Source organism: Porites lutea, chromosome 10 (assembly GCF_958299795.1).
Source record: "Porites lutea chromosome 10, jaPorLute2.1, whole genome shotgun sequence".
NCBI lineage: Eukaryota > Metazoa > Cnidaria > Anthozoa > Scleractinia > Poritidae > Porites > Porites lutea.
In genome coordinates this window covers 21256284-21282639 of record NC_133210.1, presented here as the reverse complement: position 1 = coordinate 21282639, position 26356 = coordinate 21256284, and the positions used below count along the sequence as shown (strand labels likewise).

Genomic DNA, 26356 nt, shown 5'->3' with positions numbered 1-26356 from the left:
ATCTGCGTTGCAAATCCCCTTGCAAAAGAGCTTCCCAATTGTCTTCTTTATCCTCCCTCCGTGACAATTCCGGAAGCGTGCATAAACGTTGAAGATGTAGCAGCATTGTTGCTAACACGGGATGCAGCATTCATCGCTCACCTACTGCAATCAAGCTACTTCAGCAACGCGGCACAAAGCAGGCTTATTACCAACCTTAAGCCAGAAGTAAGAAACAGGATGTATTGCTTCCTGCATCCTGAAGATTATAGCTCAAACGTCGGAGACACGAACAAAGAGGAAGAAGAAAACGACGAATCGAAGAAGAGGAAGAAGAGGAAGACAACGAAGAAGAACAGGAGGAAGAAGAAGAGGAACACAGCGACGACGAGATCGAAGAGAACGTCGAAAATGAGGAAGGGGACACCTCGTAGTAGTTTCATGTCCCTCCCATTAAATTTCTCAGAGAAAAGCTCTGGTAACGAGGTCAGTTCCAATTCAGGACTCAAATTATTGGTTTTAATTATATGAGCTTGACAACAACATTTTTATGAATGAAAAGAAAGTTGTTGCTATTCAAGACTGTTATTATGGTATTTTCACTGTCCTTATAAAATATAAAAGCTGTTGAGACGTTTTCTTGTTACCCTGGAACTGTTTTAGCATATTTGTTATAAATAAAAGAGCACAATTTTTCTTCGATTTGTAAACATCTCTTATCCTATTTTTAATCTAATTTTTTTGTCCGACCCTCCCCCTTTCCTTCATTTTTTTTCGGCTGGCCCCCCCTTTCAAGCCAATTTTTTTCGAGTGCCCCCCCCCCCCAAATCCCACCAGCCCCCCCTCTCTCATAAAAAATGAACGGTCCCTTATTTACATAGATCTCCATATATATTCTTAAACACTCGAAGATAGGTATCTACAAAATGGAAAAGCCTAGATTTATAGTAAAATAATAAAAGTTATTTCAATTACAAGAGGGAGAATAGATCCTTCAAATTCTGTTTACCTTGAATAAAACAAATAGAGGTAAGCTCGAACAATCTGCACCAAAACGCTCTTTCAACAGACATTGAAAATCTTCAAATTCAAGGTGCTCTCTGCTCTCTTTTCAGAAAACATAACAACGCTTTCACAGACCGTATAATTTACAATCCTCTAACACTGAATCATTTTAACTTGTCACAGAGGCCAGAGTCGCCTAAAATTTACATAAGGAGTTATCATTCATTCAGCGATGCATCGGACACATGGCAATGGTTATAATTTTCGATAAAATTTCATTTTACAATTTAAGATTACCTTATTTTCCGCGCCAGAAATAACGAAAATACACCGAGGAGCACGAATTATAAGGTTACTCTATAATTTTATCTTGGACGCGACTGTCTTGTTAAAGTAAAATTTCAATCATATCGTTTCTCTTCAACGAACTTGGAGGACACAGGTCAACTTCAATATAATGGATGATAAAAGGTATCAACTCTAGACTGCGTGACAACAAATGACGTGTGGTGATTGGTCCAAAAAAACTGATGCAATTACAAAGAGGTTATTGATTAACAAACAAAACAAAAGCTACCTCCGTTTTCGTAAAATCCCCGATTCATATAACAGAAAGCTAACCTCTGCAAAAATTCGCTCACCTTCTCCTCCTTCTCGTTCGTTTTCGTTTATACGACGCCTGTTTTCTCTTGCTGTCTCTCGCTCCCTTCTTCGCCGCTCGTCGCTTATTAGGCGTCTATTTTCTCTTGCTCTCTCTCGTTCATTCTCCAGTTGCTCTTCAGTGAAATTTTGTCGCCTTCCCCTTTCGTTTTCTCGCGCTTTTCCCCGTTGTTCGTCAGTAAAATTTTGCCTCCTTTCTCTGTTTCTCCCTTGCTCTCTCTCGCGTTGCTCCTCAGTAAAATGTTTCCTCCTTTCTCTGTCCCTTTCCTGTTCTCTCTCCCGTTGCTCATCAGTAAAATTGCGCCTCCTTTCTCTATCCCTTTCCTGCTCTTTCTCCCGTTGCTCGTCAGTAAAATTGCGCCTCCTTTCTCTGTTCCTTTCTTGCTCCCTCTCCCGTTGCTCGTCAGAGCAGTTTCGCCTCCTTTCTCTAGCTCTCTGCCGCTCTCTCTCGTTGAGCTTGGCTTGCTTGCCGCCTACTTTCTCGTTTTCTCTGCCTCTCTTTATCTCTATACTCCAAACTAGAGGGCATAATAAATAAATAATGTAGAAAATACGGATGTATAAAAAATGTCAACCGACACGAAAAATTTCTTTTTGTTCTGAGTTGACTTTCCTGAACTTCTAAGTTGTTTATGCTTCACAAAACGCGGGTTGCCATTCGTTTTCGCGCCAAAAAACCCTCACCACAGACTACCCGAAATTTTGCGTTGGTATGCCGGTGGTGCGGACGGACGGTCGGGCGGGCGGTCGGTGTACGGTCACGTGATTACCAAATTTTCTCGGATGGGTAGTTTACCACATTTTGTTACCCATGGTGCTCCGCTGCGCGCTTCGCGCGAGAGCTCCGCTATAACTGTACTGTGTCTGATAAGTGGCGAAACAATCAAATAATGAATCTTTTCCTGTAAATGTAGTACCATCTTTATCATGTTGTCTAATCATCTCACCTTGTGTTTTCTCTCCATTTCCTTCATGGTCTTGCGCAGGTTTTGAAATGTTGGTCGATCATTTGGTTCTTCCTCCCAACATTTCAGCATGACCTGGTACCTGGGTCATTTTAACAAAGAGCCCAAAGATTTCTAATATTAAGTTAAGAAACAGACGTGAAGTGGACAATTTCCACTCTCCTGATGTCCTATGCCTATTCTTAAGTAAAAAGCTTTAAGGGTTCATTTGGAGGTGGAAAGCCCAGGTGGAAATTAAACAGAAGCGCGCCAAAAGTTAAAGGAGAATACACACCAGTCTATAGACTGGTCTAGTCCTCACGTGGAAGAGGATTGCTTGAGGCAATACCCCCTTGCATGAGAAGCCTCTTTTGATAGAGATACAGTTGCAAATACTAAAAACTGAGATAATCAAAACTGAAAATCCTTAATGGCTAAGCTGTTATATGATACAATAAACTGAACCTTTACTCACAGTTTCTCATCAACGTGTCTTGGTTTCGGCATTCTGTATATTTTTTGAAGTCGTTCCGCGATTTGACGAGGTTTTATTTCTGGATATGGAGTCCCACCTATAGAATGACGTTGGAATATTTCATTTATCTACTCATTTATTGGAGAAAAGGAGCGATTGTATTATGTAATTAATATCTGATGCAGGACTCAGCTTATTTAACTGTTTTTTTAAACAATATTGTGTATGTTTCTGTTTTAATCCACGCTTACCTACAGTAAGTATCTCGTAAAGGACAATACCATAACTCCAACTGCAAATTGAAAGGAATGGGAGATGTGAACATTTGTAGTTAACGAAAAATGAACAAGGCTATTTCAAAGGCCATATAATGTTCACTACTCACACGTCACTTTGTGTTGTGTATACTCCATATACAACAAAGCCTCATAAGCAGTCCACTTAACAGGCAGGCGACCCTTAAGAGTTATAAAAGAAAAAAAAAAAACGAATTCAACCGAACTAAGGCTTTCTCTTCAAAAACAAGTTGTAGATAGGTCATACCATTTGATTACCTATGAATATCACGGGTCACAAATAACGCCCCCAATCGCGTTTTTTTTTTTTTTTTTTTTTTGTTACCTGCTTATCATATGGAGACTTTAGTTCCATGCACATGCAGAAAAGCTTTAAGCTCAAAACTTTTCGAATTTTTCTGTTATAATCCTTCTTGATTTGCTCTTTCGTGTGTTTGGGTTTTCTAAAGTGTCTTTTAATGCCGTGATATCTTCATTCATAAATTTTTAAACCTTGGAGACGTGCGGAACGTTGCCATGACAACTTTGTAATTTCACATGTAAAATTATAAATTAACGCAGAAATTTCGTGCAAAAATTAAGGAGTAATTGTCACCCATGATAAAACATAAATATCATTTTGATTGGTCAAACATCCAAAGCAAATTGACTTCTTAATTAATATTGATTACCGTGCAATCCTCTTCACTTAAAAATTGCTTACCTATCAATACAACAGGCTGCCATTATTTCTGTCTTCTAATAATTAGACAGCTTCAAAATATAGAGATAAATTTGTTGTCTTGCGTTTTCATTTATGTCGGTTTTTGTCCACTGCGCATTAGTTTCCTGTTGTAATTGGTAACTATAATCGTTTCTCAGAAGTCAAGACCAATTTGACTTGCCGGGGATCGTTAACAAATAGAAGACCTTTATAAATAGGAGAAACTCATCTACCTTTTATCAGAGTACCGATCCCAGAAAGTTTACAAATTCCCAGTGTTATACCCACCCGACTTTTCTTAGTGTAAATGTCATCCTGGTGCACATCCCTTGCCATTCCAAAATCTGTCACCTTACCTTTTTCTCCCTCACCAACTAGAACATCCTTGCCGCCAAGTCACGATGGATTACCTACAAGAAAAGATGAGACTTGTTATTCCTTTATCAGACTAAGTTGAAAGCTTAATATATGCTAAAAAATTGGCCTACGAGTCTGCAGGCAGAAACATTTGTCAAACCTTTTGGCGTGATTTATGAAGAGACCTGTGTCCGTGTCTGACACTACAGTAATAGAATATGGATTGAAATATCAAGATAAGAAAGTGAACATGATATTCACAGTATGAATGAATGAACAACCTAAGCGGTTGAAAAAGTACCCAAAAATAAGGGTTGACCGGGAATCGAACCCTGACCTTTGCAATGACCGGGAAACGCTCAATCCATTGACTTTATTAGCTCAATCGGCTTGATTAGCTCAGTGGATAGCAGAGCGTTGCGTCCGGTCATCGCAAAGATCAGCATTCTACTGCCCCGGGGGGGGGGGGGGGGGGTACTGCCATATATGGGCTATATGGGTATGTGCCGCTGTGAAGGGTATGGTTTTCAAGCAGTTTACTCTAGGATAGGATATATAAATCAGAGCGTTTGGGTCTAGAATAGGGTATCATTTTTCAGGAAACTGATCAGTTGGTTGAAGATTTTATCTAGACTGGGGAAACAGCTACTCTAGGATAGGGGGATTTTGGGAGTTTACTCTAGTATAGGGTAGCAAAATTCAGCTGAACTAACTCTGGTATAGGTCAAGGGTTCCAGGGTCCCAGCGGCACATCCCCACCCAGAAATTCCTAAAGTGCCCCCCCCCCCCCCGGTCTACTGCGAAGATCATGTTCTCTTTCACACTAATAATATAACAAAGCAAAAACAGACGATCGAACCTTTTTTGAAGACAAGTAACACATTCCATCTGCGACTTGCCAGGCAAATTTCATCAACTGATCCGCTGATAGAGTGGTCTGTGGCTTGCTATCCGGGTCCTTGAAGTACGTATCGTTTAGTCCTCGACTCTTCCTCAAATAGCCCAGCAGGTCACCATGCGGTACATACTCAATAAGGACTAACAGGGGATCTGCGGGTAATAAAACAAGCTAAGGTAAACTTCTCAACCTTATGAAGATGTTTATTTAGTCAAGTACAGGGATATATGAACGTTTATATTTCATGATAGGAAAAGAAAAAAGAACCTAAGAAATAAAACAAGTTATCAGCTCTAGTCGGGAACATTTTATGAGCAATTCCATGCAAATATCGACCAAAGTGCGGCAAGGCTCAAAAAATAAAAATCGCTCTTCTTACTGATAGACTTTAGTAAGTGTACAAACGCCATGTAGTTTTTTTCTTTGAAAGATCTGTTCGTTTCCGAGAAATACAAGAAAACCGTTTCAAGCCCCGCCGTCGATTTCGCAAGCCGAGAACAGGGTTGAAATTCACTATGATTCGGTCGACTTGCATTTCAAAACAACCGCGTTAGAAAAAAAGTTCGTTGCTAAAATTGTAAGTATAACTCGTCGTTGACCAAAATATATAATATTTTTAGCATTACAACAGTCTGAGTAATTATAAAAAAGCTGAAGCGTATGTCTACCTGTTGTCCAACCACGGAAGGTAGTTGAAAAAATTGCCCATTTTCATCAAGTGCCTTTGATCAGAATTTTTCAGGATTGAAGGGGAAAACACTACAAGCATCAAACTATTATGTTATGTTAAAATTATTGTGGGAAAATCACTTTGAGGTTCTCAGAAATTATTTGAAATTCCTGTTACAGACAACATGAAATAACGCCATCCAACACATGAGTCACGCGACCACCACCAACAATTTGACTTTAGGTTTCCGTTTACAACGCTGGTAGCCTTGATATGTAGAACAATTTTTTTGAAAAGCTCACCTTAACCTGTATCTGTTGTACTTCAAGCTCCAAGTTGTTTCATTTTGCCGTCTTATCACCTATTTCATGCTATGTTACCGTAGTCGTGAAGTCCGCTGGAATGGGTACGTTCACATTGTAGCATTGTGGAGGTGCGTGACAGCTTTCTGGTAATTTCTTCATCTCTCTGTTTTCTCTAATGTTTTTAAGTTAACATCTCATGCTTGTTAAAAATTTTGAGAAACCTGGACCTTAAAAAAGCCGTCTATAAAGTAAAACTCGGTAGCTTAACAAAGCAAGGTTCCTTGCTCGTGGATCCGTTCACTTCAATTAATCTCATTTGCATAGGAGTGTGCCAAGGGTCTACTTCCGGTGAAATACACGTTACGCGCTTTACCGACTCCAGTACACAGAAGAAGATTCATCTTTTATACTCCTCCCTCTTCAAAAATACTCCAGTTGACATTATTTTACCCGAGAATCATCTTTAATATTTTGACGTTTTAGGCATCTGATCAACATTATCGAATTAAATTTAGTTTAATTTGACTCATCAACTGTTCATTCCCACTTGAAAAAGAAAAAGATCGTTGCATACACACTGTTTGTGTGCGCTCTTCTTCGATGAAGCTATGGAAGGTTCGTGCTCCTTTTTTCGAGCATTAGTAGGTACTCTGTGTTCGCTTGATAGAAGGAATAAGCAGAGATCAACCGAGATTGTTCCTTTGTCGTTGTCTAACTATTAAGGACGTAACTGCGCATAGGTCGACATGGTCTCTTTCTGGTATTGAAAGCGAAACAGACTTTATTTTAGCTCAGAACTGCCCAGCCAGACCATTCCCCTCACAATGATAATTTCCCTTTTAATCAAAATCTTCAGCTAGATCAGTCTAATCCGAAATAGTATGCTCGAAAGAGAACGTTTTTCGGCAAAAACTCTTGGAAAAATCCTATTTCATTTTCAAAATGACCGGTCGGGCGATGGTCCAGTCGGCCAGTTCTGACAGATCGAAAGCGCCCTAAGTTCCTTTAATATATGCCCTTTCCATCGTTGCGAGCTCGGTATTGGATGGCGACGGAACAGTTATTCCAATTAGTGCCAAGTTCCAAGGGAAATCGCCAATCACATAATTGATTTAATAAGTCACTTAGATTCAAGAGTTGTCAATTCTCTTAGATAACCCAGAGTCTCCCGGGTACGGTACCAATCCACCTAATCTGTCCGATAAAATAAACCTTTCAGTTTTACTTTTAGTTTGAAATTAAACCCGATTTTCCCTAGAGTAAATTTTTTTTTTGTAAAGGTTAAAGATCACAGTCCAGTTCTGACGGCTTTGTTGTTGTCGTTTTTTTATTAGGGAACTTAAGAACCACGACGAAGCTCACGACGTCTGTTGACTGGGAAAAGACTGGAACGAGAACGTCAGTTTCGGCGGGAAAAAGGAAAGTTAAGATGCAGTCGGTCGGTAGGTCGACGACGACGACACTGAATGTAAACACAGATGTAAAACTGTGATGTTCGTTCGCAACAAAGTTTTTCGCAATGGCGTCTTTCAAAACAATGCAATATCTAATTTGTTCAAGCCGTACGTCTAATTTCATTGACGATGAAAAATGTTTTGTGTTGTCTGACCTTTTCGAGTGGAAATACACCTACTTTTCGTACAAAAATTATTCAACTTTCAACTTGAATGAGATGACCGAGTCCGAGTGTCTGTCAGAGTTTAGATTTCGAAAAAGAGACATTCTGGTGTGATAGCTGTTTTCCATATAAAGTTTATTTCCTCTATATCAAAGATGTACGATTTGCCTTACCTAAATACGTACAAATAAATTTATCACAATTCACTTACGAGTTCGCTCGCTCGGCCTCCTCAACTGTTGTCATTCTTCAAAGTAAAATCAATTCATTAGTCGAATTTTCAATCAACATCGCTTGCTAGGAGAAAAAAGGAACGATACCTGGATTTAGGAGGACAAGAAAATGCAGAGGCCTTCAAAAACCGCTTAAAACAGTGGACTTATACCTGCCGAAGCTTGTGGATTACAGGACGACGTTATTCTAGCTTTGTTTGGCGTCGTCGACGACACCACGACGACGAAATTTACTGGTCGCGCTTGCGCAGTACAGTTTAACTCACTTCCGGTCGTCGTCGACCAAGCCGTCGTCGTGGTTCTTAACTTCCCTAACATTTCCTTCAAACGAATTGTACCTCATTCAAGACAACGTGTGGGGGATATGGCATCGAATAGAACTCAACGATTCCACATTCGAACAGCAAAACAAGTGGTCGATGCAACTCGAATCGGCGATTTTGGTCGATTTTTGCATGAATTGGCTCTTAATGTTGTGATATAGATAGACGATATTATTCACCACTTTATGAAAGAGGAGGATACTGGGCGACGAAGATGAAAATTACGTAGCAGGGGTGAGAAAATGACAAACACTTACGGCCACCAATGCAAGGTGAAAATCAGCGGCAGTGAAAAAAAAAATGCTAACGAGAACACGCACGACATTTCCTACATAAAACGTGTATTTAGGAAGTTTCTGGAGGTTTCACGTCAGAAGTCAAAACAACGCGGCAAAGAAATGTACAAAAGAAGTGTGCTGCACGTGCAAAGTTGCTTTTTGGCTAAGGGCGCTTGCCATTTGAACGGACATTTCGGTGAAAAATGTCCGTCAAATGGTACTGGTATTTTTTTTTTTTCACCGAAAAAAGAAACGGGATTGAGTTGTACCATTTACAAACCGGTAAATTTTTCACTTTCTCTCGACATAAAGCCTGGCACTGGTAATCCAAACAAAAGGGACAGAAAATTTCGGTTGTTTCGGTAAGAACGGGAAAAAGGTACTACCTCGAAAGGTATTACTTTTTTTTTCGGAAAATTTCCACCAGGATGAACGGTTCCATTTGAATTCTCCCCGAAATTTCCTGGTTTTCCAAATAATTGTTAAGCTCTCCTATTGTTGTTTTTTCACCGTTCTCCGGCGTTGCCGTCGCCGCTTACACGATTTTACATTGTTTGAACAAACTATAAATATTATCGATAGCTTCGCTTTTAGCCTTGGCTAAATCTATATATTAACGTTATATAAGACTCCGGTAATTATGCATCAGTTTCATTTGCGCTGGGTCCAAAACTCATTAGTCATGAATACTCCTGACGCGCTAGCGCGTCCGGCCAACCCTTTAGCGGACGAAGTTGCTTCTACTCTTCGACAAATTCACCCGGCAGAAACGCGGCAACACGTGTTGCAAGCTGCCAGTCAACAACCAACGCCAACAGCTTCGGGTCGTGTGAACAATTCTGTGGCTGGTGCTTCTTAGAGCTTACAATCTAGACAATCTGAGAGTTCAGCCGTTTCAGATATCCTAGAGGTATTTCTTTCATAGATTTTGTTCCGGGGTTATTTATCCTTGCGTAGGATATTTTTTTTTCTTCCAATTTCTAAGCTTATTTTTCTGTACGTGAGTCTATCTGAAGTAGTCCAGGATATTTCTTACTTGTGACGAAATGTTTTTTTTTTTCAATCCAGCGAAGTGGTTTGTGAAAGATTTGGGTCGCGGAGTATTTCGACGAACCGGCGAGGTGATTTGTTAAATTCTACGGCTACATTACGGGTACAGGCGAGAGGAGTGGTTTGTGAACAAATGTAATTTTCGTTACGTGTACAAACCCGGTGAAGCCAACAATAGCTAACAATCTTTAACTACGGAATATTTTGATAAGCCAGTGAAATGGTTAATGAAAAATTTGGGCCGAAGAGTATTATCGAGAAGCCAGCGGAGTGGTTTGTTAGTTAATACGGCTAGGTTACGTGTACAAGCCAGCGAAGTGGTTTGTGAATTACTACAATTTTCTACATCTGTAGTTTTAATTGAAAAAAATTGCCCTGATACACGTGAATAGGCCATTTTACAGTTATGGATGGAAGCGAGTCTGAAGTTGACGTCGTTTTGCTTTATAATGTAGATCATTAGTTATTCTTATGGTAACTAGTATTATTTTTCAAGGACAATTTCCATAACAAAGCAAAGAAGGTTTGTATCAAAACAAGGTCACCGTCAGCCTCACATTCACTTGAAGGCTAGGGTACTAAGTCCACAACTGTAAAATGGTGTATTGGTGAAGCCAACAAACTTTCAACCACGGAGTATTCGACAAGCCAGTGAAGTGCTTTGTGTATGAGGTTAAATTGCGTCTTATACCCAGTAACTATCGCATATCTTTACGAACCGTCGGATCACTTTGCATGACGTCCTGCATAGCTTGAGAAGAGGATGCGCGATTTCTTTGGCTGTGGCTGGGGCTGACTTAACAGCCATCATGGATCATGTCGGTTGGAAGACTTCCCCCTCAGCTCACCATTATATAAAGTTAAATCCGGTTCTGCATCCATGTGGTGTAAGCGACACTCTAGCTGGTTTTACCCAAGCCTTCTTTATTGTGTACTGCTTTTTTTTCGTATTAAATCATAGTATTGGGTGACCATATGTGTATCTTTTATTCCTTTTGCAACATGGTTAGGTTTGGAAAGCAATGGAAGCGGATTTAAGTTAAGGATTGGGGTGGTTATGTTAGGGGGATGAGGAACCCGTAGGGTTAGTCTAACTTAGCTAAAGAGAGTCTGGGGTGGCTATCCCATACCTTCATGTTCGTGCTGATGAAGCAAACCGGAAGGATAATGTTCTATTCATAAGGCTACGTACAGTCATCTGCAAAATGAGTTAATTATTTAAGGTGAAATTACAGTGAAATGTCTTGAATTGCATCTATTTTTACAGTTTCTCTTTAAAATCTCGACTAGAATTTATTCGATCTAAAAAAAGCTTCGGTTAGGTTGTAGTCCCCGGCGCAAATAAGGTTTAAGAATTTTTTTAAAATAAGTTTAGAATATTTTTAATGGAGAAAAATGGGGGTGGATATATTTAAGTTGTGAAGGAAAAAGTAAAATTTTGAGGCTGATAGAAAAAAAAACTATCTGTCACGGAACATTAGGGCCATTTATACGAGGAAAAATTAGAAGCGTCTTACATAAGACGCGTCTTAAATAAGACTCGAACTGTACCATTTATGCGAGCATGTCTTATCTAAGACGAGAACAGCTCGTATAAATGGTTCGCGTCTTATATCAGTTCTTGAGTCGTTTTCATGTGAATGTTGCCCGTAGCAACGGCAATCCAACGTGGCGCCATTCTCGTTCCCAGAGCTTCGATCCTTTTGGTCAGCGGCGGGGATCGAGAGCTCTGGCTGGTTCCAATTTGGAGTCCGCAAATCGCGGACTTCCGGTTTGACTGCGCAGTCGCAAGAAAAGAAATAATAATAATCTAAAAAATTCAGCAGCAAAATGTGCCACCGTTGCACAACTAGGATTCGAAGTAAAAGTCTTTGCAAGAAAAAGTTTGAAAAACTAATAAGCTTACTTGTAAAGTGCGTGGTTCTTGAGAATAAAGATGTTTCGCAGTTGCACGGATTTGGCAAATCGTTCAATAAATCGCCGTGTTTCATGGTCTGTTTGGAGAAAAACCGAAAGAGGAAGCACCGACCATTCTTATTTTGTTTCATTGCTCAACGCTCTCTTTTAGGGGCAAAAAGTGAAAATAAGGTAAGGCTGTAAGTGCGTGTGTATTAGGAGGGGATCGTGTGAATATGAAAGATGATGTACTGTGAGATATCACCAGCTCGGTTTTACCATTATTCTCACCAGTCTCCAATCCTGAAATGATGACAACAAAGCGGTTTCTGAATCTTGGAATTTAACTAAAAGTGAAAGCTAATGTAATATAACGTAACGCTTCCTTGCTTTGACTAGTAAGTCGAAAATGTTCTATTTTGTGTTGAACGGTGTTGAGTCATTTCTATATGAATTAAAAAATTTACTAGAATTATTATTTTGAGTGAATTGAAGTAAACTTCCGTCAAGCAACAAATGTGCAGTCTTCAAACTGAGGGATTATTCGAAAATTATCCTGGGAATGAAGACTGAAAATGAAAAGGGAAAAATCCTCATGGAAATGTTAGGGCAAACAGGCAGGACGCCATCATCTGGGGAAAATATAGGTAACCCCTACTCTTTACCCACTTTCACCTCTTGAAAATTTGGAAACAAATTGTCCAGCCAGTTTCCTAAAGATTTTCTGAAAAATAGCTTCTTTTAATCAAGAAGTATTTTGGTTTCCCTTCCTTGACAGACACATGTTGGGTCTTCTGATACTGATGTCAGAAGAATATGTACTATTAATAGCTTTTTTTGCTTGGTGATTTTTTTGCTTATTCCCATGACCATTCTGGTTGATGACAGGCTGCAATATTGTAAGGGTTATTAGGTACCTGTCACACTTAGGGGTTAAAATATACAGTGCACAAGTCAGCTTCAACACACTGTATTAAAAATACTCTTTAAAATGCAGCTGTCAGCCTATGCCATATGTTTCCAGTGCCTCCTTGTTAATCAGGAAAATATTTTAAGACTCCAGTCTATTTAAGATATTTTGTGGTGATTAACTCGCTTTATGAACAAGAAGGGACACAAATATACCTAATACAATAAAGGTTGCTGTGGTAATTTGGGCATACAGAACAAGGCAATGATTTGTTTCAGTGATCATTAAACAATGGACCATTACCAATACCCAGAGCAACCTTTATTGAATCAGCTTTATACATATCATAAATTGCATATCATGTTTTAACCTAGGTTGATTCTCAATTTCCTTTGCCTCCTAGCCCTAATTATTATTCATGGCTTTAGAGGCAATTAAAGGAAACAGAGAATCAACCCAGGTTAAAAAATTTAAACTTGAAGTTAATTTTGACCTGTAACTTTGACTTTCTGTGTCATATCAGCTTCAGTTCACTTTTGTTCACACTTCAAGATTTCCTTAGTCTCCTTCGCAGCCATTTTTAGGCTCGTCACGCTCTTCCCAGCGTTGCGTGACAAGCCTAAAACTGGCTGTGAAGGAGACTAAGATTTCCATAAATTTACAAAAAATCAGCTGAAATAAAATAAAATGAGAATAAACAAAAATAAATGGCCTTCGGTTAACACCACCACATGCCATGACATACATGGGATGCATTGGAATGAAAGGTTTACCGCTATATATGTAGGAATGTCCTTGACAAGTATCTTTGTCAATGATTTTCATTAAATGATAGCAATGAATAGGTTACATGACAAGGACATTCTTGTGAATGTGGTGTTTTCATTTGAAGCTATGAAATCCAATTTGCACAGTATATTATTTTTGGAGCAAAAACTACCTTTTTTTTTTTTGAAAAGCAAAAGCAACAAAGAAGTCTTCGTCTTCTCCCTACTACTCTAAATGTGCAGGTTCTGTAGTGGGGGTAGGGAAAGGGTAGCCTGTGCCAGGCTCTCAGATAGTACAGTGGGAACGTATTAAAACGAGCAAAGCGAAAATAAGACGCGCACGACTTGGGAAAGGGGGCGGTGGCGGCGGGAAAAATGAGAGAGAGAGCCTGTTAGCATTTCTTTAACGACCCTCTTCCGCCCATTTTTGTCACGTCTGGATTCGGCTGTCAAAACTGTTAACACTTCAGTTAGCTACAATCATTCTCAAGTTTCTCGCGTGAGCATTGCACGCGACGCGAACTCCTTGTGCGATGTGTGGAAATTTATGTCTTCGAATTCGTTATCCTGTGAGAGAGTCCCGGGGAGAGCATCCGTTTTTTTGGCTCTAGTTTATAGCAATAAAAGGGGGCGGTAAGTTTTTTCCTCTGATGGGTACTGAGGTTATGCTCTGGAAGGTACTACATTGTCACTGAGCAAATGTGACTTTAGCCGCTTGTTTCACACTGAGAGGTCATGGCACAAAAATCGATTTACTACGGCGTTTGTTTCTAGTCGGCGAAGTGCCTTCTGGATCTGACTAACTAAGTGATTTTCTTTAGTCCGGGAATTAATGTAATATTTTTCTGCAATGTTGTGTCACGCTGGGCCCAGCTCGTTAGTTTTCTTTGAAGAATGTTAAATTATCACGGATAGTGATTTACAGATCCAGAATTATAAGAATGAAGTGCAGCTTAAACTTAAGCTACATCAACTAAGGAGAATTCCATCGTGACTTTATAGTAAACTCCAGCTTGATAGTGTTTCTCTGAAAATGGTGTGAGTCTTTTGACTGGAGCGCGTAGTTTCTCCCTTGGTAATAGCGGAATATTAAGCTTAACAGTCTTTGGACTGTTTTGTTATTGCCACTTTGTGATCAACCAGGACTCCGGATTACCGAAAACAATTTCACACTTTCCTTCTCTCGCTTTCTTCGCGTCCTCCTTTCCCTCTTCACCGATGCCAAATAGTTGCGGCCGGACATCCAAGCTTTTTCAGTTGTTCCACTTGGTCTCGCATTATAGATATCAGCGGCGAAACGACTATTATCGCAGAGTTTTCTAGGATTAGAGCAGCTTTAGCCAAGCGTGGGAATAGCTGAAAGATTAAACTTTTGCCGAAACCGGTGGGCATAATACCGAAAACATCTTTACCGCGAGCCAAGTCGCAGACACTCGTCTAAAGCACAAGACAACGCCGATTCATGAAGGTCACACGCGCGATTCGCGTTAGCCATCTTGGTGATGACAAACTAATGACCACGCTACCAGGTGATGATGTTAACTGTCACAATTGACCAATCAGAGGGTATATCAGGAGCTGATATACCGGAACAGGCCGTTAAAAAAATGCGTACAGGCTCCGCCGCCCTGTCTCTCCCCAGCCCTCGCGCGTTTTTCTCATTTCTTATTACTGAACGACTTTCCACCACCATCTCGGAGCCTGGAACAGGCTAGGGAAAGGGGTACAAGAACAGTCTTACACATGTAAATAATAAATGTGAGCAACACAAAAACAAGGTCTCCAAATTCATGCATTAATAATTAATGTATGAATTTATTATTATCAGCTGAGCACAAGGCCATTTAATTATTTTAAGACCCTGATTTGTTGTCTGACTCATTTTACAAGCCTGAATAAGGATTCAACAAGCTTGTCTCCGAAACAGGTCAACTTTGATTTGGGTCACATGATTGTGAACACTGCAGTAACCACTGCCGTTTTCTTTAAAGGTTTATTAAAAGACTTGTTTATAGCGGAAAGTGCACTTCGCTTGCCCAGCTAGTTTACAGGCACTCCATTCAAATACCTGGAAACAAATAATTCAAATACAACATAACAGGATTAAAATCCCCAACTGGCAGGAGGCAACCAGTTGGCTATTTACATGCAAGCGTGGGCAAGGATTTGAACTCTGGATGAATAAGAACAAATCCAGCAAGTGGCCAGAGTACGACTCGAACCCTGGACCACTGGATTTTAAGACCGGTGGGCTGACCACTCAGCCATGTACTGCTCTCTTTTATTTTCATACGCGCCCTCGACGATCTGTATAGAGAAAATATAGGGGGTGTGAACAGGCTAACACTGCAGCAGAGAGGTCTCAAAATACCTATCAGAATCTGTATGATAATCATGTTCAACAAGCTAAGTAAACTTGATAAAGTTAAAGTAGAGGGTTTCACAGACCTGAATTATTAATAGCCCATTTCAAAAAAGTACCATGATATTGGTACAGGTTCAGCCTTGCTCGGGCATGTTAAAGTAGCTATTATTCCAGTCCTCTTTGTTAGAATTATGAAACAATGTAAATTAGCATACATATATTGTGTCACTTTTCTTGTCAATGGGTTTAAGCAACTTGCAGGTTGGGGTGGGGATACAGGATCTTAAGTCCAGCTGCAAACTTGCAAAATTCATGTAAACACTCTGATTTTTTTAGGTAATTAAGGAATCCTCAAGATATATAAACAAGCAAAGGGCAAGCAGACGTCTGAATGCAACAAAGACAAGAAATAAACTATATGTTAGCTAATATTAAGCACTGCTGTTGTCAAATTTCTATGGTTCAAGCTGATGATCAGCACCTGCAGCTTTTTTCAAAGGTAACAACAAGTCATTCTTACAGAAAAGCTTACATGAAACTGTATCAAACTGGAATTTTTTTTAAACAATAGCTTTTTTTGCAGCTTATATAAAGTGAAATGAAAAGGTTTCTTGTATTCTACGAACTCTGCAGTCCTATGGCCAATTGCCTGTAATTCTGTAGGCTCAGTTGGTAACTTTGCAGGTGAGGTTTATTGATGTGCTCAGATAACAGATGCTAACAGTGACCCTTGTACTGGTTTTCCTTTCATCAACATTGCTGCCTACATACAAAAATATTATAAGAAAACATTAAAACTTGCATCACTCATTCAATTAATAGCCTGTCTTCTAACAGCCTAACTTTAATTATAATTTTGTAACAGTATTTTACAATTAGGTTTTATTCTTTCTTTGGATTTCATAGCTTGAAATAATATAATTCACACATTGTGAATCATGTATTAAGTGGTCACTCACAAGAGGTTAAATTAAATCATATAAAACCATAAAGCTATCACCCAAGGTACAAGATGTTCGATCAGAGCAGTTTTTTTTTTTTTCATGCAAGGGAAATTTTGGTCAATGCTGTAAATCCTCTCCTCAAGCCCCGGCCCCTCCCATCTTTTATACGTCTCTCTCTCCTTATTCTTCACCACCAAATTGCTAACCTCCTGCCTCTATCTGCACCCCCCACCCCAGGGGGGTACTGCCATGTATGGGCTATATAGGTATGTGCCGCTGTGAAGGGTATGGTTTTCAAGCAGTTTACTCTAGGATAGGGTATATACATCAGAGCATTTGGGTCTAGAATAGGGTATCATTTTTCAGGAAACTGATCAGTAGGTTGAAGATTTTATCTAGACTAGGGAAACCGGGAATTGCCACTCGAACATATAAAAAGATCAAGTCGGCAAGTTGAAATTTACGCAGCTCAGCCCCGGGAGTAAAAGCAAAGAAAGTGTCAATAGATGGCTATCATAAAACAGTACTGGATATTATTAACTGTCAAAAATCGGGATTCAGACAGAAGTCGGTGGTTTTAATACTGGTTAAAATTAAACAATTTATTGTTCTTGATAATGGCGTACGTGCGTGCTTGGCATAGCTCAGCCCCGGAGCTCAGCATGTAACCTGCGACGCGACCATGCAAGTTGAATGCGGGGTTGAAAATCGACCAAATCAAAACCCGTGTCCAAAATTAGGACTCATTTAGGACTGTTCTTTGAGACTACAAGAAAGAAGGTGGACTAGGTTTTTTGTGACTTAGAGAAAGAAGGTAAGTGTTTCTTTTTTTTTTTTTAACATAAACCCTATAATATAATGAAAATGGTCTTTATTCAATCAGGTTAACCTGAAATTTAGGACTTGATGAAAAAGAAAAAATGAACAAGTATAAATAAATGCTTTTTTGGGAGAGAAACGATTGTGGTATAAGGTTTTGTTTTGGCTAGACTGTGCTAGTGACCTCAGTAGTTTCTGGAAAACAGCTACTCTAGGATGGAGGGGGGGGGGAGGGGGGGTTGGGGAGTTTACTCTAGTATAGGGTAGTAAAATTCAGCTGAACTAGCTCTAGTATAGGTTAAGGGATCCAGGGTCCCAGCGGCACATCCCCACCCAGAAAATCCTAAAGTACCTCCTGGGGGACCCCCGCCCCGACCACAAACATGCTAGAAATAAATTAGGGGGGCTTAACTAGAGGATTTAAAGTAGATTGTCACACAAGGTTGTAATGGCCCACAGTCGATATATAAAAATTCTATCATGACTCCGAAGCTTTAGGGACAAAAATTGTAAATTTTTCACAACTCTGTTGTCTCGTAATTCCCACTGGAGACTTGGGCTCATAGAAGACCAAACCAAATATAGAAAAATGACCAGAAAACCTTGGAGTCATGTTAGAATTTTAATATATCGAACTTGGTCTGTTATGTATTTAAATATTTTTGAACAAAATAAAGCAAAAAAAATAAATGGAAACTTATTTGGGTGATGAATTTGACTCTGGCTTCAAGGAAATGGTTTAATTCTCTGGGGGTAGCCAACGCAGAGAGAGCTAAATGGATGGGGATGGATGGGGATATTGGGGTTGCATTTGAACTGATGAGTTACTGGAATGGGTTTACACAGTTTTACATGATATTACTTTAGAAATATACACAAAATAAGTAGATTTATAATTGACTAGTGAGGGGTTTGGTTCTTGATGAATTAGTAAACTACAGGACAGATAAAAACTAGCAGCATTCAACTCAAAGAGTGACAAAAAGTAAGCTTTCTATATCAACAATTTTGTAGTATTGTCAGTAGTACCAAGATGTCAAATAATACAAACACAGAGGAAAAACATCCATCTTTTTTAACGTACCGGTCTCTTGCAGCTTTTGTCTTTCACTTTGAACCTGGCTGGCTATCCCCTATAGTCGTCTTCTCAAACGAATGACTGAAAACTATCACCACTCATCCCAGCCAGTAGTTTTTTTAACCCGCAAAATTTCGCTGATCTCAACCTCAATTACTCCTTCAACTGTTACTTTTTCAATAAGAAACAGCGGGTGTTTGTTTAAAATGATATGTCCGTTAGACGTTCTTCAAATTCAATTCTCCACGTAAGTATTAATGCTGTCCGATCCGGATCCTACGGTCATCAGCCTTGATCAGCCATGTTCGCCTTACCTTTTATTTCCGGTTTGTTTCCTTTGTGTTTGAAAGCCAATCAAAACAAGCCCTTAAGTTGGAACCAACCAGAGCTCTCGATCCCCGCCGCTGACCAAAAGGATCGAAGCTCTGGGAACGAGAATGACGTGGCGCGCCAAAAATTAACGCATGCGTACTATGCGTTCGCGTCTTATTTAAGACGCGAAGATCGTTTCTATGAAGTTTTTCTCGTCTTAGCTAAGACGCGTCTTATCTAAGAACAGATGTTAAGGGTTGTTCTAAAATAAGACGCGTCTTAGCTAAGTCGCGTCTTATTTTAGACGAAATGTGCCGTTTATAAGGAAAGTTCGCTTCCTATGTAAGACGCGTCTTATTTTTTCTCGTATAAATGGCCCTAAAATGTTATATAGATTTAGCCAGGGCTAAAAGCGAATCTCTCGAAATATACTTAATATAGATTTAGCCAGGGCTAAAAGCGAAGCCCTCGAGAATATTCATAGTTTGTTCAAACAAAATCGGAAACAAAATATAAAATCTAGTAATGCTAAGAGGCCAAGGCATGCAACGCCGGAAAAAGGTGAAAAACAACAATATAGGTCTAATTAGCAAAAGCAACTTTGCACGTGCAGCAGATTTTTTTTGTACATTTCTTTGCCTTTGTTTTGCACAACTACAACGTGAAACTTCCAGAAACTTCTTAGTTACTGGCTTCACGTTTTATGGAGGAAATGTCGCACCTGTTCCCGTTCACTGCCGCTCATTTTCACCTTGCATTGGTGGTCGCTAGCATTTCTCATTTTGTCACCGCCGCTACAAAATTTTCCTGTTGTCCTTGCAACAAAAAAAATGCCTCCTTTGTTTTTTATCTCTCGTTCTTAATCCCTGTCGCCCTTTTTCTCTTTGAGCTTCGCTGGCCTGCCGCCCACTTTCTCTTTTTCTCCGTCTTTCTCTTGCTCTATATTCCAAATTTGTGGACATGACAATTTATCTAAGCTTAATACTTTAGACAACACAGATACAGAAACAATTTCCGCTTTCCGTTTTCGTCTTTATTGACTGTTTTGTTGTCTCTGCTTTACAAGACGCCGGTGGCTATGCGATTTCCCGCCAAAAAAAACCTCCAGTTGCATTTGGGTTAACATACCTGTTGATTGAGTTATTTTACATTGGTATGCCTGTGGTGCGGACGGACGGTCTCTCGGGCGGGCGGTCGGTCGGGGTACGGTCACGTGATTACGAAATTTTCACGGATGGGTAGGTGGGATGGTTTCTTACCCATGGTGCTACGCTATAATTTAGTCAAAAACTAAATCGTTTTATGCCAAACAGAGGCAGTAACGAAAACGGCAAAAAAAAATCAATAGGTCTAATTTGCAAAAGAAAACAACAACACTGAACGAGCAGCAAACGATTCTGTTCATTTCTTTCCCATTGATGTTGTAACCTGACACTTCCTAGTTACACGTTTTATGTGTTATGTGCTCTCAAAAAATTTTGTTGCTTTTGTTCCTTTTTGATTTTTTCACCACCGCTGAAAAATTTTTATGTTGTTCTTCCAAGGAAATTCGTCTCCTTTGTTTGTTGTTGTTGTCTTTGTTCTTGTTTGTATCTCTCGCTCTAGCTCTCTGTCGCTCTTTTTCTCGTTGAGCTTCGCTAGCCTGTGGTCTACTTTGTCTGTCTGTCTTTTTCTCTATATTCTAAATTTTGGGGCGTGACAATCAATCCAAGCTTAATACTTTAGACAACACGGATACAGAAACAATATCCGTTTTCCGACTTGTCTTTATCGACTGTTTTATTTTCTCTGCTTTGTAAGACGCGGGTGGCCGTGCGCTATACCGCCAAAAAAACCTCCAGTTGCATTTGGGTTGCCATACCTGTTGATTGAGTTATTTGACAATGGTCTGCCTGTGGTGCGGATTGACGGACGGACGTAGGTCACGTGACTACAAGTCACTACCAAAATTTCTCCGAAGCATAGATAACCAAATTTTCGTACCCATGGTACGCGGTGCTCCACTTCGAGCGCTTCGCGCGCGAGAGAGCTCCGCTAACACTGGTAATAAACAAAAAAAGAAAATATCCGATCACAATTTCATACCCCACCACCTTCAATAAAAGTCCAACGGAATGCCTCCTGGAAGCAACATTCACAAACATTTTCTACATTTTTTTCTTCTCTTCCCAACTACATTGTACAAGAAGAAAAAAGGCGTAAAAGTACTCCTAAAGGAATGTTTATTCTCTTACCACTCTCGGTCACGCACGCCACAAGTTTGATCACGTGGGATGAGGTGTCAGTTTTTTCATCAACTCAAGTTCTGAAAGAAGATCCTTTCTGTCTGAATCCGGTCAATTTGCTATAAACAGGGAAAGTAAACCAAAATAGTCCATAATGTGTACTAAAGAAATTGTTCCTTGAAAACGAAGCGCCACAGTTAACTAGATTAAATGATGTTTACCGTGGCCCACACTATAGAACCATGTTTATCTGAAAATATCGGAGAATAAAATAAAATAAATTCAAAATAGTTATCGATATCCTTCATCGCTTGCTCTCAAAAGTTACTTTCTGCAACTTTTCAAAATGCTGTAGCATGCACGTGAGACAAACGAGACTGTTTGAGTATTCGTAATCCATTGTTTCGGTATAAATTTACCAAATCGTATAAACTTAGATCAAGAACTACTACCTCACCTTTCAGCATTTTTGCCGCCACTGTGATAATTTCCTGATTGTCTCTTATGTTCCGCAACGTCGCCTTGGCAACGTCAGAGAAGGCGCCTTTGCCGATCACTTTAATAACCTCCACATGTTCTCTACTGATCTCCCAGCTTCTTCGCGAGGGACGAAGAGGCATGTAATCTTCCCCTCCCGGAATCTCGTAAGTAAAATTGTCAGCTTGATCTGCTGCGCTCGATGGTTGTTCTATTGGCTCCACAGCTTGCACGAGTTTCTGCTAACAACAGTTGTTAGGGAAATATTATTTGCTTTTTTTAACGAATTTGATACCTACCCGGAATTAGGCGAAACATTGGAGACCTTTTCTTTTATTGCCGCGCGAAAATTAAAACCCACTCGGGCCTTGAGCTTGATTTAAGAGGGTGCGAAAAAAATAGGAAATGGCCTTAAACCGGCTCAGGACCAGCATGCATCCACTGTGTTTTAGATCTTTTAATTTTGAATACAGCACACAACGTTTTAAAAAAAAGGACCAAAATTAAACTTAGCATTAATTAAAATATAGAAGGGTATAATGTTTTAAGAAAGCAGACTGGTAGAGAAAAGGAAAACAACAAGAGAGTCAATAACAGCATTAAATCTTTAAAGTTTAGCGCTTTTAAACGCTTAAGAGCTTTAATTTCATGGATGTCAATCATCTTTTTATTTTAATCTACACGATGATCACCTACCAATGGAATGGTTTCTCCGCCTTCCTGTTCTCTAAAATTAAGGGTTGAATGTGGTAGTTAAATCATTTATTTTGGACTGTTCTCTTGTTTGTACTGGTGTGATAGTTAGAGTTAGGATATACCGGTACGAATGTTTCCATCAAGCTTTTCAGAAAGCTTGATGAAACCAACTCTCAGTTCATAAAAGCCTTTCAGAAAGCTTTTATGAAGTGAGAGTTTGTTGTAAAACATCGAAAATGCGCAAGATGTTGTATAATATTGGTGGAAAACGAGTTAAAATGCGATGTTTCACGCCTGTTCAACTACGAATCAAACTGCTCTTAAACAAATCACGCTGTTACAGGTTTTAGAAAGTAGTTCTGTGACTCCTTTTTGCAAAAACGTTTTGCAACCTGCAACATCCTGATTTAGACAGGTTTTTTTCGTGGGTGGAAAAAGGCGCAACTTACCTTTTGGACTCATTTTGAAGTAATTTTGCAAAAAAAAAAAAATGAGAGAGAGAGAGAGAGTTAGTCCGCAGTTTATGTGATATTTGGTTTTAGAAATGTGGTGGCGGTGGTGGTGGTGGTGTGGTGGTGGTGGTGGTGGAGGGAAAACAATAGAAATGAGGAGGAGGAGGAAGGAAAAATGGGAATAAAAAAAATTGTTGAAGGAAAATAACAAAATTGTGAAAAGGAGAGGGGTAAGTAAAACATTGTTTGCAGTGTAAAAAAGAGCTATTTTGCCTTTTCCCTCATTAATATGCACAATTTGCCCGCCAAAAATCAGTGAACGGGAACTAGGACAATCACAGCAGCAGCAAATAGGACAAGAGCTAGTTTGTCTTTGCCCTCGTTAATATGCACGATTTGCCCGCCAAAAGTCAGTGAACCGGAACTAGGACAATCACAGCAGCAGGAAATAGGACTTGCATAATTACATTACGCCTCCGTGATTTTAAGTCACAGACAAGTTTGACTTTACTCCTCAGACAGTATGAATTAACCAATAAAAACGTTTCTTATTTTTCAACTAACCAATCGAAAACGAAGACGTTTATCGACCTTAAAGTAACTAGAAATCCTAAACCAACTAAAAATAGCACATGACCTTATCTTAATGGAATCCCTTCGCATTTTATTTATGAGATCAAGACAATAGCCTATGACGTCACCTAGTTAATTTATTCCTGCCCAAAAAACCGGAGTAAAACATCCCTCCTATACTACTCAGCACTGTTGTTTTTGTGTTTGATGTTTGTTGTCTTTCATAACCAGTCTCCTCTAATAACTATGGTTTTAAGACGACGGGTACGAATCTTTGAGAATAGCGACTGCCAATTGTCACATCGTACTGTATGTAAAAAATATTAACTCCTAGGCCTTGTATGCACTATAATTTGCCCCAAGCCCTGCACAGCAGTCGAATGACTTATCCATAGACACATTTTGGAAATTAAAAGTGTTCTAGAGCAATTTGGGTTCATCTTCATAGGCATGCCTTTATCCTGCGAATACAGCCATCCCTCACAGAAATCCCTCACTGATGACGTAAATCTGTTTAGAATCTGCTCAGGAGCTCTAATTGGTTGACGAAGTAATTGTGTTCTTTACAGCTATTGTTTACGAATGACTACCTTGGGTACCAGAGGTTTTTCAGGGGTGCAGCGGGAATTTTCGGTGTTGGCCGAAGGCCGACACATCTTCGGCGCGCGAGCGAGCGAGCCGCGGGTAACTATAAAGACTTGACCGAAACTGGAAACCGCGCTGGAAAAGTGTCTGGCACCCAGGGTAACGAATGACAGATAAAGAAAAAACAAAAGGTCGCAAAGGTCAAATGTAAACATAATGCCTATCACAAAACATTTAAAAGAAGAATGCGAGTTTGCGGCCGGAACGTTGCTTTGGGATTACCAACAGAAAAGTCGAATCATTTGATATTATTGCCAAATGATATTTCTCAATTTGATGTAAATGCACACCTTACATCAAAATAATGTCCAATAAATTCACTACAGAGGAAAACTTTACGAAGCTTAGTAGTGGAAATTCGTGTTAAAGTAATGGACTTTTTTTTGTACCAAGGATTGGACTGGTTTTTACTGCTCACTAGAGAGTTAACAAGTACTTCTTATTTAAAACATTTAAATAAAAATGGATACTTACTGATTTGAATGTAACGAGCCTGAAATAAACAGAGCTTTTCTTAGCAAGTTACCTTCTTCAAACAATTTTAACAAATGCAGTCTTTCGCCAATGGTGCAAAAAGTTAAGTACCGTCCCACCCCAGCCCCGCCGCATCCAATGCTGGTCTTTCTGTCATAGTTCTCTCACAAGAAAGTTAAAGACGTGACATTGTCTTACAATGATCCTTTTTGGGGTCTTCCGGTTCTTTTGGAAGTAAAAGGGTCATTTGGTTCACGATGAGAACATTAGTGTAAGTAGACAAATATCATTAATTCTAAGGTATATACGCGTCCTTTTTTCTACACCACTAAACTGGTTTGCGCTCTAATCTATTGACGTGCTTAACTTTGTAATCAACCATCACTTTTCAGTTCTGACATATTTAATAAGACCCTAGATTTGAGCAAAAAGTTAAAAAAACAACAACAACGACAACAACAATATTTTTGGTTGACTGTTGAGATTTTGGCAAATTCTAAGGTTAGGGACTTGTCAGAAATTAGCACGGGGGGAAGGGGGGTGGGAATTTTAAATTTGGGTTCGGAAATGAGGTGACCCATCCCTGCAATGGGAGTGAAATTTGCTAACCCTCCCCTTGAGCTTGGCCTAAAATATCATGACCCTCCCCACCTTACAGAATTGAAAGAAAAATGTTCCAGGCTCTTTAAGGTGCACTATTCCAAGCCAACAAGAAAAAAAGGAAACAAAAAAAAAATAAAAGGAAAGCAAAGAAAGCTAGGGCAAAAAGAATGGAAGCTGACTGCAAAAGAGTTATTGAAACCATTGCATCTCATCAAGAGTCGCATGATGTTACAGAGCCTATTGGCCCATCCTCAAAACACAAAGGCCATATATCCAATATGCCTTTGAGAAGGGATTGTTCAGCAATGAATCACAGGACATTATCAAGCAATATCTACGCTTTAACTTAAATGAAAATCATGATGATGATGAAAATGATTGTATCAAAGCTGATGACATAAATAATGATGATCAAGATACTCACAGCAGCATTGATGGTGATGGCGAAGACAGTGATGAAAAGGATAGCCAAAACTCTAATAACATTAATAACAACATTATTCATAATTTCAATAAGACTCTATAGCATTGTTATAAATGAAAAGTGGATGTTTGTTAAATTCTTGCAATAGTACTTCACAGTTTCTATCCATAATGTTTCGTTGTTCTTTTTTTCCCTTTTTTTTTACCAAATAAAGAACTTCCTTTTTCGTCTGTGGGTGAGCCTCTACATGATCAAGGGCATATATTTGCATGACCCTCCCCCTTTTAACGACCCATTTTTCATGACCCCTCCCTTTTCTGAGTCTCAAAAAGTTGTGACCCACCCTCTGTTTCCACCCCCCTCCCCCCCTGCTAATTTCTGACAAGTCCCTTAACCAGCACTATTTTTGGGACCCAAACCATGCACCTCGCCCAACAAAAAATTAAAGTTATAGTTGATTTAAAAAGTTAAGGTTATAAGAGACCAATAAACATGGACGGCTTAAAAGAAGTGTAGATTTACTGAAATCAACTACATTAAAAGCTTTGGTTCAAAATCATCGAAAGAAGATACGTCATTAGGGGGCTCAATATGTTGCCGTGAATATAGTCTTGACTACAATCTCTTACCTGAACGAAAGCGCATTTTCCAAAGTACAACAATGAGAATAAAGAGTATGATCGACAATAGCAGAATTACACTGATGTAGGCACCGTGAAGGACTCCCGTTTTATTACTCTCAGAACCTGGAATTTTTAAGAATGTAAAACATGAGTTTAAGAAAGAGACAAAACTGCATTTTAATTTAAAGTTGAAACGGTTGCAGAGCAGGATTTTGTGAAATTGATTGCTTGCGCTGAATGGTAATTTATTATTAGAAAGTGATTGTCATCGATGATTGC

General features: G+C 39.4%; 1 protein-coding gene and 1 pseudogene across 1 annotated transcript in view; both read right to left on the bottom strand.

Annotated features, from left to right (window-relative positions):
* Positions 1–26356, bottom strand: part of LOC140949654 (uncharacterized) — a 460765-nt gene that overhangs the window by 10134 nt on the left and 424275 nt on the right. The window lies entirely within an intron of this gene.
* On the bottom strand, positions 1856–26352 carry LOC140950316 (proto-oncogene tyrosine-protein kinase receptor Ret-like; annotated as a pseudogene).